Here is a 12,877-nt window from a genome sequence, read left to right as displayed (position 1 = left end):
ACTATAGCTGAAAAAATAGTACAATAGCAATAGGAGAGACTATTCATCCTTGAACACCATGGAGTTCATGTAGGCTTAATGATGCAGTTACATTATTATATCAACTATCAGAGACAGCTTCAGGAAACTCTTCATTTAACATAAAGTCGTTTTTTGCTGCTTTAACACAGCTCAATCAACACAGAACAAGTTAAAGTGAAATAACAGACAAACAGGGCTTTGCTGTCCGTAACACACACACACACACACACACACACACACACACACACACACACACACACACACACTCACACACACCGCAAAATGAGCTAACGTTACGCTAAAAGCGAATTCGCCTTCACCTCAAGCCAGGACTGCGAGCGAGTTGAGCTGCAGTTTATGTTTCTAGAACGTGAACGGGCTCATAGTTATGTTACTAGTAGTTGACTGGGAGGTGTTTATTATAATTTGGGGAGAGTCCGCTGCCTTATGCTCACCTGCTAAACACCTTTCTGCTAACCCCACCACAGGAGCACTGACTCCATGCGCTCTGAATACGCACTGCTGATTGGCTGTTACATGCGCTCTGAATACGCACTGCTGATTGGCTGTTACCGCCCTGCTTGTAACCAATCAGATGGTTGTGTGGGTGGGACAATGCTGGGTGCTGCGGAATACTGACAGAGACAGAGGCAGTACGAAGCGGAGCAGCTTGTTACCGTTTCGGTACGGGGGTTTCGGTTCGGTTCGGAGGTATACCGAACGAGTTTCCACATGGACATATTAAGTAGCGTTGTGTAAACAATGCACACTGAGGCACAACACACGGCATGCTAGCGGCGACCGGGCTACGATAGACTGACTCGTTCGGTACACCTCTGAACCGAACCGAAACCCCCGTACCGAAACGGTTCAATACAAATACACGTACCGTTACACCCCTAATATATACATATACATATATATATATATATATATATACATATATGAATACATATATACATATATACATGTATACATTAGGGGTGTGGGAAAAAATAGATTTGAATTCAAATCGCCATTCTCACTTTGTGCGATTTAGAATCGATTCTCATTTTTAAAAAATCGATTTTTTTTTAATTTTTTTTTTTTAATTATTATTTTTTATTTATTTTTTAAATTAATCAATCCAACAAAACAATACACAGCAATACCATAACAATGCAATCCAATTCCAAAACCAAACCCGACCTAGCAACACTCAGAACTGCAATAAACAGAACAATTGAGAGGAGACACAAACACGACACAGAACAAACCAAAAGTAGTGAAACAAAAATGAATATTATCAACAACAGTATCAATATTAGTTACAATTTCAACATAGCAGTGATTAAAAATCCCTCATTGACATTATCATTAGACATATTTAAATAATTAAAAAAAAGAACAATAGTGTCACAGTGGCTTACACTCAATGTTCCCTCTAATTTTTCATGTTTGTGAGCAAACGCAAAAACTCCCTGAGCATTCAGTGGAGCACATGTGAGCAACATCAGACGTGCACACTGGGGCTACACCAGCAACACACCTGTCCCAAACCTGACTAAATAACAAGTTCAATCTCCATCCATCCATCCATTTTCTACCGCTTGTCCCTTTCGGGGTCGCGGGGGGTGCTGGAGCTTATCTCCGCTGCATTCGGGCGGAAGGCGGGGTACACCTTGGACAAGTCACCACCTCATCGCAGGGCCAACACATATAGACAGACAACATTCTCTTATTATTATATTCAAATGACAGCAGTCATTTCCATGAGATGATTTTCTAATATAAGTGTTTAGGCCCACTTACAATGACAGTAACAAAAAATATTGTTTTTCATGAACTGTGTACTTGTATTGTTTGTCTGGGTGGAGGTCCTGCTTTGGAAATAATTTGTACCCCTTTCAAACATTGCATTTAGTTCCCATTAAAACATTCACATGTTGCACAATGAGATGTAAGCAGGGGATCATGTGTACATTCCTGCAACTTCCTGTTTGTAAAAAATATATTTTTATTAGTATTTATTTAATATACTAACAGCATTTCATGATTAATATTTATAAATTAAGATTCCTAATAAATGACACTAGAATAAGCACACATTTGATTGGTAAATCATAGTGTAACGACCTGGAATGACACTTTATGTGTGGTGTTGGAGTTGTCCGACTTTTTGTGTGGCTGTAAACGCATCACTGGCTAAGTGCCATATGTGCATGTGTTGGCGCAAGTGAGAAAGAGCGAGCGGCTGCTGTTGATATAACAAAGTTGCTTTTGGTCTGGTTTGTACTGCCATACTTGCCAACCCTCCCGGATTTTCCGGGAGACTCCCAGAATTCAGCGCCTCTCCCGAAAACCTCCCGGAAGAAATTTTCTCCCGAAAATCTCCCGAAATTCAGCCGGAGCTGTAGGCCACGCCCCCTCCAGCTCCATGCGGACCTGAGTGGGGACAGCGGCGACAGTCTGTTTTCACGTCCGCTTTCCCACAATATAAACAGCGTGCCTGCCCAATCACGTTATAACTGTAGAATGATCGAGGGCGAGTTCTTGGTTTCTCATGTGGGTTTATTGTTAGGCAGTTTCATTAACGTCCTCCCAGCGCGGTAACAACACACAACAACAGCAGTCACATTTTCGTCTACCGTAAAGCAGTTCGTCTGCCATAAACAGCAATGTTATGACACTCTTAAACAGGACAATACTGCCATCTACTGGATAGCCTCCGGAACACTGAAATTCAAGTATTTCTTTTATTTATATGTATAATAAAATAAATATATATATATATATATATATATATATATATATATATATATATATATATATATATATATATATATATATATATATATATATATATATATATATATATATATATATATATATATATATATATATATATATATATATATATATATATATATATATATGAAATATATATGAAATACTCGAGTTGGTGAATTCTAGCTGTAAATATACTCCTCCCCTCTTAACCACGCCCCCCGCCCCACCCCCCACCTCCCGGAATCGGAGGTCTCAAGGTTGGCAAGTATGTGTACTGCAGAAAATGACCACTTTTGCTACATATCATTTTTTTTACTAATGTTTTGGTGATGTGTTTATGGCCGACAATAAAGAGTTTTGCTCAGTAAAGTGATCGATGGAATTCATGTCCTCAAAGCGTCTCGACAGACTTTACAATATTTGAACAATGATGACGAAAACTGTTTTCTCTGTCGTGTCCGTGTCGTGTTGAAAATTGTTATGCGCTTATTTTTTTGGTTGATTTTGTGCGTGGCATAGATTTGCCGATTGAATCGAATCGTGGGACATCCAAAGATTCACAGCCCTTATATATATACACGTGTATATATACACATATATATATACATATACATATATACAGATATACTGTATGTATATATATATATATATATATATATATATATATATATATATATATATATATATATATATATATATATATATATATATATATATATAAACATACATACAGTATGTATACATACATACACATATATATGTATATATACACATTCATACATACATATGTATACATACATACATACATATGTATATATACCAGAGGTGGGACCAAGTTTTTGTTTTGCAAGTCACAAGTAAGTCTCAAGTCTTTGCCCTCAAGTCTCGAGTCAAGTCCCGAGTCAAGACAGGCAAGTCCCGAGTCAAGTCCAAAGTCAAGACTGGAAAGTCTCAAGTCAAGTCCCAAGTCCTGCATTTTGAGTTTCGAGTCCTTTCAAGTCTTTTTAACCACAGACTAATATATTTACACAGATTGTGTATGCTTTTCAAACGCTGTATTTATTTATTAAAACAAGTGCATTTTAAGTTGCAGGGAAAAAAATTGTGCTTACATTGCATTTAATAATAGCACTATTAACCAGTCATTTTAAACATTTAACTCATTCCTTTACAGAAAAAACATTTGAAAAAACCAGTGCAACTGTACTTATTTGCACAAAAGTGTTACCATTGTATTTCCATGTCATATTGCATTGTAACTAGTTCCACAGCAGTTTCTATCCTGTTCTTACCTTATCTCATTGATCTCATCTCATCTCATACTGTATGTGTGTTGATGTGTGCGTACACATGAAAAACATAAATACATGAACATAACAATGAACAGAGTTGTACTTTTTAGATGTCAGGGCCCTATGCCATATGTACACATATTTTTAATATAGTATACATTTTAACTGACCTTTTTTTGACTGTTTGTCTTTTTGTAGGTGGCTAAAATACGCGGTGCTGCTGACCGCCGTCTAACATTACGTGACTGTGTGTGATACATTGACTAATGTAACGTCATTTATAGGTACCTCATGCAACCCTGCTTAAAAAAAATCACTTGACAAAAAGTATGAATAAGGTAGCGAACTGCAGTGGACGAAACAGATTGCTGTGTTTGCAATGACGTTATAACCATAGACATCTTATAAGTAGACGCAGCATTGGCTGCTGTGACACGAGCAATTAGGCCGCCATCTTGAACTGGGGATGAGGAGTCGGCGAGCAGCCTAAACTGACAGTTGACAGGTAGAAAACAAAGATGCCAGGCTGGTGTTCAGCGTTTTCCTGCTCAAATGAGCGGACTGTTGAAAATAGGAATCGGGGGATTACTTTTCACAAGTAAGATTTAACATAAACATACTATTGGTTGTATTTTGTGAAAAGAATATTACCACAGAGTTGAGAAGGAGCAAAGATCTTCAATATTTGTATGTGAAAGTCACAAAGAAATCTTTTCTGGGGGAGGTTGACGCCCCTACAGGGTTTTTGTTTACAAACTTTCAGCCCCACCTAAAACAAAATTCACAAGCCGCCACTGATTATGATGCATTCTCATTTTAGGCAAAATATAAGACAATACTTTCTTAACAGTATAATTGTAACCAGGAATAAGTCTTCAAGTAACAATATTCAAATACTAACATTGTTGGGTAAGACAGAATTTGGTTTTATTCTGAATCCAGTGAAACAGATTGGTGGTTTCAGCTGATATAAAGACTTTCAGGTGTTTATATATGTTTACGTTTAAGTATTTGGCAGACGCTTTTATCCAAAGCGACATACATAAAAAATACATATAAAACAATCAGTGCAAACATGATCATTTAAGGGAAGAATGTAATACAAAATATCAATACAAAGTGTCAAGACAGAATAAACTCTCTGCTGCTACAGCAACAGAGATACAGTCTATAAGATATATAGATATCTAATGTATACATACATTGTTTATGTAGGATATACGCATGTATATATAACCTAATCATATTGTTTCTTCAATTTAAAAATAGTTGACCGTTTTTTTCCCCCTTCTCTGGGATTATATTCCCAGTTTTGATCTCGGACGTCTGGTCACTTATAGCTATAAGAATATTCTATTACTGTTAAGCAAACTATGAATAATAAAACACGCCAAAACATGTGTCCTTTATCATAGCTACAAGTATGACAAAAAAACGTGTGAAAATCAGTGGTATTCAGTGAGGTAAGATTAATTAAATGCGCTGACAGTTCATTGCTCCTGCCAAATGAATTGCACTGAGTGGAGCGGATCACCACTCCAAGATGGCGGCCCCGCGTCTTGTCAGCGCCAGTAGGCAGTAGCGCTTGATGCTGCGTCTACTTATAAGATGTCTATGGTTATAACGTTAGCAGTGAGTTTACAGCCTCACTGATTTAACTACACAGCAAATAAAAGTCACATTACTTAGCCAATAAACGTTAGCTTACATTCAAAATGTACCGTTCTTTGTGCAACTTCAAATGTCGAACGAAGTTGGAAGTTGTTGCGTCTCCGTCTGTAATATTCGAACTGCATGTTTAGCATATGCAATTAGTTTTTTGTTGACTAAGTCGTAGTTTTTATACCCGAACGAAACCAACTTTGGCATACATTTTTCTCACTGGCGCGACGCTTGACAACTCTTCTTCGTTGGTTTTCCTGCAATTTGATTGGATGAGTGCTTTGTGACGAAAACAACGTAGAACTAATTAGATTGACTATTGTACTGAGAGCACACACGCTGACACACACACAACACACTGATAGATAGACAGACACGTACAAAATAAAAGCTACGGAGCGCTTCTGAATAACTTTTTAACCTTTGGGTTTTGGGGAAAGTAGCAAGTCATGTCAAGTCAAAAGGCTCAAGTCCAAGTGAAGTCACAAGTCATTGACGTTAAAGTCTAAGTCGAGTTGCAAGTCTTTTTACATTTTGTCAAGTCGAGTCTAAAGTCATCAAATTCATGACTCGAGTCTGACTCGAGTCCAAGTCATGTGACTCGAGTCCACACCTCTGATATATACATACATATATATATGTACACATACATACATACACATATATATATATACATACATACACATATATATGTATATATATACACACATAAATACATACACATATACGTTTGTATATATATAAAAACCCCATTTCCATATGAGTTGGGAAATTGTGTTAGATGTAAATATAAACGGAATACAATGATTTGCAAATCATTTTCAACCCATATTCAGTTGAATATGCTACAAAGACAACATATTGATGTTCAAACTGATAAAACAATTTTTTTTGCAAATAATCATTAACTTTAGAATTTGATGCCAGCAACACGTGACAAAGAAGTTGGGAAAGGTGGCAATAAATACTGATAAAGTTGAGGAATGCACATCAAACACTTATTTGGAACATCCCACAGGTGAACAGGCAAATTGGGAACAGGTGGGTGCCATGATTGGGTATAAAAGTAGATTCCATGAAATGCTCAGTCATTCACAAACAAGGATGGGGCGAGGGTCACCACTTTGTCAACAAATGCGTGAGCAAATTGTTGAACAGTTTAAGAAAAACCTTTCTCAACCAGCTATCGCAAGGAATTTAGGGATTTCACCATCTACGGTCCGTAATATTATCAAAGGGTTCAGAGAATCTGGAGAAATCACTGCACGTAAGCAGCTAAGCCTGTGACCTTCGATCCCTCAGGCTGTACTGCATCAACAAGCGACATCAGTGTGTAAAGGATATCACCACATGGGCTCAGGAACACTTCAGAAACCCACTGTCAGTAACTACAGTTGGTCGCTACATCTGTAAGTGCAAGTTAAAACTCTCCTACGCAAGGCGAAAACCGTTTATCAACAACACCCAGAAACACCGTCGGCTTCGCTGGGCCTGAGCTCATCTAAGATGGACTGATACAAAGTGGAAAAGTGTGGGGTCGTGGTTGGGGCGTGGCCAATGGCGTGGTTAAGAGGAGAGTATATTTACAGCTAGAATTCACCAAATCAAGTATTTCACATATATATATATATATATATATATATATATATATATATATATATATATATATATATATATATATATATATATATATATATATATATATATATATATATATATATATATATATATATATATATAAAAAAAATATATATATATATATATATATATATATATATATATATATATATGTATGAAATACTTGACTTTCAGTGAATTCTAGCTATATATATATATTTTATTTTAATTGTATTATACATATAAATAAAAGACATACTTGAATTTCAGTATTCTGCAGGCTATCCGGTAGGTGGCAGTATTGTCCTGTTTAAGAGTGTAACAACATTGCTGTTTATGGCAGACGAACTGCTTTACAGTAGACTAAACGTGACTGCTGTTGTTGTGTGTTGTTACCGCGCTGGGAGGACGTTAATGAAACTGCCTAACAATAAACCCACATAAGAAACCAAGAACTCTCTCTGCTTGTTGTGCACTCTACTCTCTAAAAGCCGTAGATGTTATGACGTCATTGGGCAGGCAAGCTGCTGGGAAAGCGGACGTGAAAACGGCTGTCCCCACTCAGGTCCGCATTGAGCTGGAGGGGGCGTGGCCTCCAGCTCCGGCTGAATACCGGGAGTTTGTCGGGAGAAGGGAGGTTGTCGGGAGAGGCGCTGAATACCGGGATTCTTCCGCTAAAAACGGGAGGGTTGGCAAGTATGACATATACATACATAAATATATATATACATATATATATATACATACATTTATATATATATATATATATATATATATATATATATATATATATATATATATATATATATATACATACATATATATATATATATATATATATATATATATATATGCATGTATATATAATGTATATATATATATATATATATATATATATATATATATATATATATATATATATATATATATATATATATACACACATATATATACAGATATATATATATATAAATATATATATACATATACATAGATATACATACATATATATACATATGTATATACATATACATATACACAGATATACATACGTATATATATACATATATACACAAATATATATATATATATATATATATATACATATACATACATATGTATGTATATACACATACATACATGCACATATATATATGTAAAAATATATACACATACATACATACATACATACATACATACATACATACATACATACATACATACATACACATATTATATATACATACATACATATATACATATACATACATAAATATATATATACATATATACAGATATATACATATACACATATGTATATATATATATGTGTGTATATGTGATATATATATATATATATATATATATATATATATATATATATATATATATATATATATATATATATATATATATATATATATATATATATATACACACATATACATAGATATATATACATATACATACACAAATATATATATATATATATATATATACACACATATACATAGATATATATACATATACATACACAAATATATATATATATATATATATATATATATATATATATATATATATATATATATATATATATATATATATATATATATATATATATATATATATATATATATATATATATATATATATATATATATATACACACATACATACATACATATATATATTAGGGGTGTAACGGTATGTGTATTCGTATTGAACCGTTTCGGTACGGGGGTTTCGGTTCGGTTCGGAGGTGTACCGAACGAGTTTCCACATGGACATATTAAGTAGCGTTCTGCACGTTGTGTAAACGATGCACACTGAGGCACAACACACGGCATGCTAGCAACGACCGGGCTACGATAGACTGACCATACGTCCTCTTTTCACCGGACATGTCTTCTTTTGTGGGGCTGTCCCGCGGAGTTTCTTAAATGCCTCAAATGTCCGGCATTTTGAGTTAGGGTTGCGTGTATTTTCAAAGTACGTTCAGGGTTAAGAAGGGGTTAAAAACAAAACAAATTGTGCGCGCAGCAGCATTCGTGAGGGAGGGGCAGAGACAGAGAGAGCGAGAGAGTTAAGATAAACGCTCATGCGTCGCCAGGCTCCGCTTTTTATCGATAGATTTATCAGATTTAACTTTTTATCATCTATAGCAGGGGTGTCAAAAGTGTGCCCAGGAAGCCATTTGCGGCCCACAGCTAATGTTTTCAAGGCCCACGGCACATTCTAAAAATACCATTAAAATAAACAAAAACATAACAAAAGTTAAATAAAAAAGCTTAAAGGTTAAATGTAATTTAGAAAAAGTTGCAATGTTGACTAAAAAAACAAAGCTGTTTTTGTTTTTTTCTTTCAAACTGTCATTGCTCAAAACATAATATTGAATCAAAATCGATATTATAAATTATTGACCTATCCAAGGTTCCGATTACTTCACATCAAATATACCACTAAGAAAAATATTTTTGGTGGAAGACTTTGCAAATTTGGTAAATAAATAACCAAAAAATGTATATTTTGTTGTTTTCTTACTGTACCGAAAATGAACCGAACCGTGACCTCTAAACTGAGGTATGTACAGAACCGAAATTTTTGTGTACACCCCTAATATATATATATATATATATATATATATATATATATATATATATATATATATATATATATATATGTATATATACATACATACATATATATATGTATACATACATATATGTATACATACATTCATACATATGTATACACACATACATACATATATATACACATACATATATATGCACACACACACACACACACACACACACACACATATATACATATATATATATATATATATATATATATATATATATATATATATATATATATATATATATATAAATATATATACATCATCGCAGGGTAGATAGATGGATACATGTTTGTTACATGTTTTCATGTATCCATCTATCTACCCTGCGCTGAGGTGGCGACTTGCCTTACGCCCAAATGCAGCTGAGATAGGCTCTAGCACCCCCGTAGAAAATGGATTGATCGATCAATCTCTCCATCTATCTATCTATTTAACTATATATATATTATAAAAATATACATACATACACACACACACCAGCCCCCAGACACATTTTTACAGACCATTGTGGCCCCTGACTCAAAATAATTGCCCATATCTGTTTTATGTTAACACCAAACGCACACAAATGTAAAATGTAAACGATGGCACTATTTCTATTGGTATTATTGTGTCATGAAGGTCTTTAAACGGCAAGCAGGCCTTGGAGCAAGAACAGGGGAAAGCGAAAAGGTCATAATGGCAGTGTGATGACTGTACATACAGTACATACAATACATACATCTACATAAGCCAGTGTATGCGGCTTTGTCCATGTCATGTAAAAACTACACGGTGGAACATCATCCCCCCCTTTTGTGCTGCACGCCGCTTCATGCCAACAAGCATGACAGATTGGACACACTGCTCCATCCTTTAACATTTCACTAAACAACAGATGAGTGTGTGATAACATGGACTCTCCACGTGACCACAGACAACCTCTGAGTGTGTGTCTGTGGAGGAAAAGGTACCATTAAAATAGATGTATGGTTGATGACATGGCGATGGCGCTTAACACGCGTTGAGAAGAAATTGCCTATCAATAAGTGCTGTCATTGTTTGCAGTAAAAACACACATTAAGCATGGAGATAGGGAGGGATGGTAACGATGCTAAGCTAAAGAGGCTACATTCAAACAGAAGAAGAGAGCTCACCAGACCTTTTGTGAGCGTGTGTTGTGTGTGAGTGAGTGAGTGTGTGTCTGCACACACACACACACACACACACACAGAGGAGACTTTAGCCGCTCGGTATCGCTGCTCCACAGCTTTGTAGGGCGACGAACGCAGGCTGGCTCTCGAACGACGCTTTTGAATTCATCGGCTCCGGTAGTAACAAGCAGGACGCAGCGCCGTGGAAAGGCTACTGGAGCTCTGCCATAGCACGATAGTGTGAGTGGATGATGCTGGAGTGAGCAGAGATGTGCATCCAGCTACCGACGCAGCATCATCACGTCCACTGCCTGCCTGCCTGCCTGCGTGTGCTGCTCGTCACACTCCTCCCCCATCTCTGACCTTAAACACCTCAAACAGCCACGGAAGCTGTCATAAATACAACATTGACCCGAATTTAAGACGGTCCATCTTTTTCGTGACCGTTTTTGAACTATATATATATATATATATATATATATATATATATATATATATATATATATATATATATATATATATATATATATATATATATATATATATATATATATATATATATATATATATATATATGTGTGTGTGTGTGTGTGTGTGTGCGTGTATATATATATACACACGTGTGTATATATATATATATATGTATGTATATATGTATGTATGTATATATATACATATTTGTATATATATATATATATATATATATATATATATATATATATATATATATATATATATATATATATATATATATATATATATATATATATATATATATATATATATATATATACAAACCCCGTTTACATATGAGTTGGGAAATTGTGTCAGATGTAAATATAAATGGAATACATCCATCCATCCATCCATTTTCTACCGCTTATTCCCTTCGGGGTCGCGGGGGTGCCGGAGCCTATCTCGGCTACAATCGGGCGGAAGGCAGGGTACACCCTGGACAAGTCGCCACCTCATCACAGGGCCAACACAGATACAATGATTTGCAAATCATTTTCAACCCATATTCAGTTGAATATGCTACAAAGACAACATATTTGATGTTCAAACTGATAAAAAAAATTTTTTTTGCAAATAATCATTAACTTTAGAATTTGATGCCAGCAACACGTGACAAAGAAGTTGGGAAAGGTGGCAATAAATACTTATAAAGTTGAGGAATGCTCATCAAACACTTATTTGGAACATCCCACAGGTGAACAGGCAAATTGGGAACAGGGTGCCATGATTGGGTATAAAAGTAGATTCCATGAAATGCTCAGTCATTCACAAACAAGGATGGGGCGAGGGTCACCACTTTGTCAACAAATGCGTGAGAAAATGGTTGAACAGTTTAAGAAAAACCTTTTTCAACCAGCTATTGCAAGGAATTTAGGGGTTTCACCATCTACGGTCCGTAATATTATCAAAGCGTTCAGAGAATCTGGATAAATCACTGCACGTAAGAAGCTAAGCCCGTGACCTTCGATCCCTCAGGCTGTACTGCATCAACAAGCGACATCAGTGTGTAAAGGATATCACCACATGGGCTCAGGAACACTTCAGAAACCCACTGTCAGTAACTACAGTTGGTCGCTACATCTGTAAGTGCAAGTTAAAACTCTCTTATGCAAGGCTAAAAGATGGACTGATACAAAGTGGAAAAGTGTTCTGTGGTCTGACGAGTCCACATTTCAAATTGTTTTTGGAAACTGTGGACGTCGTGTCCTCCGGACCAAAGA

General features: G+C 35.4%; 1 protein-coding gene across 7 annotated transcripts in view; it reads right to left on the bottom strand.

Moving 5' to 3' along the window:
* Positions 1-11,480, bottom strand: part of cacna1da (calcium channel, voltage-dependent, L type, alpha 1D subunit, a) — a 253,309-nt gene extending 241,829 nt beyond the window's left edge. For all 7 annotated transcript variants that reach the window (XM_062052679.1, XM_062052689.1, XM_062052698.1 and 4 more), the window contains exon 1: positions 11,150-11,480. The gene's annotated coding sequence lies outside the window, so the exon portion shown is untranslated. The remainder of the gene's footprint in view (positions 1-11,149) is intronic.
* Positions 11,481-12,877: the final 1,397 nt, after the last annotated feature.

This window comes from Entelurus aequoreus, linkage group LG01 (genome assembly GCF_033978785.1).
Source record: "Entelurus aequoreus isolate RoL-2023_Sb linkage group LG01, RoL_Eaeq_v1.1, whole genome shotgun sequence".
In the NCBI taxonomy this organism is placed as follows: Eukaryota; Metazoa; Chordata; class Actinopteri; order Syngnathiformes; family Syngnathidae; genus Entelurus; species Entelurus aequoreus.
The sequence above is the reverse complement of the archived record's forward strand: the minus strand, read 5'-3'. Positions and strand labels throughout refer to the sequence as shown.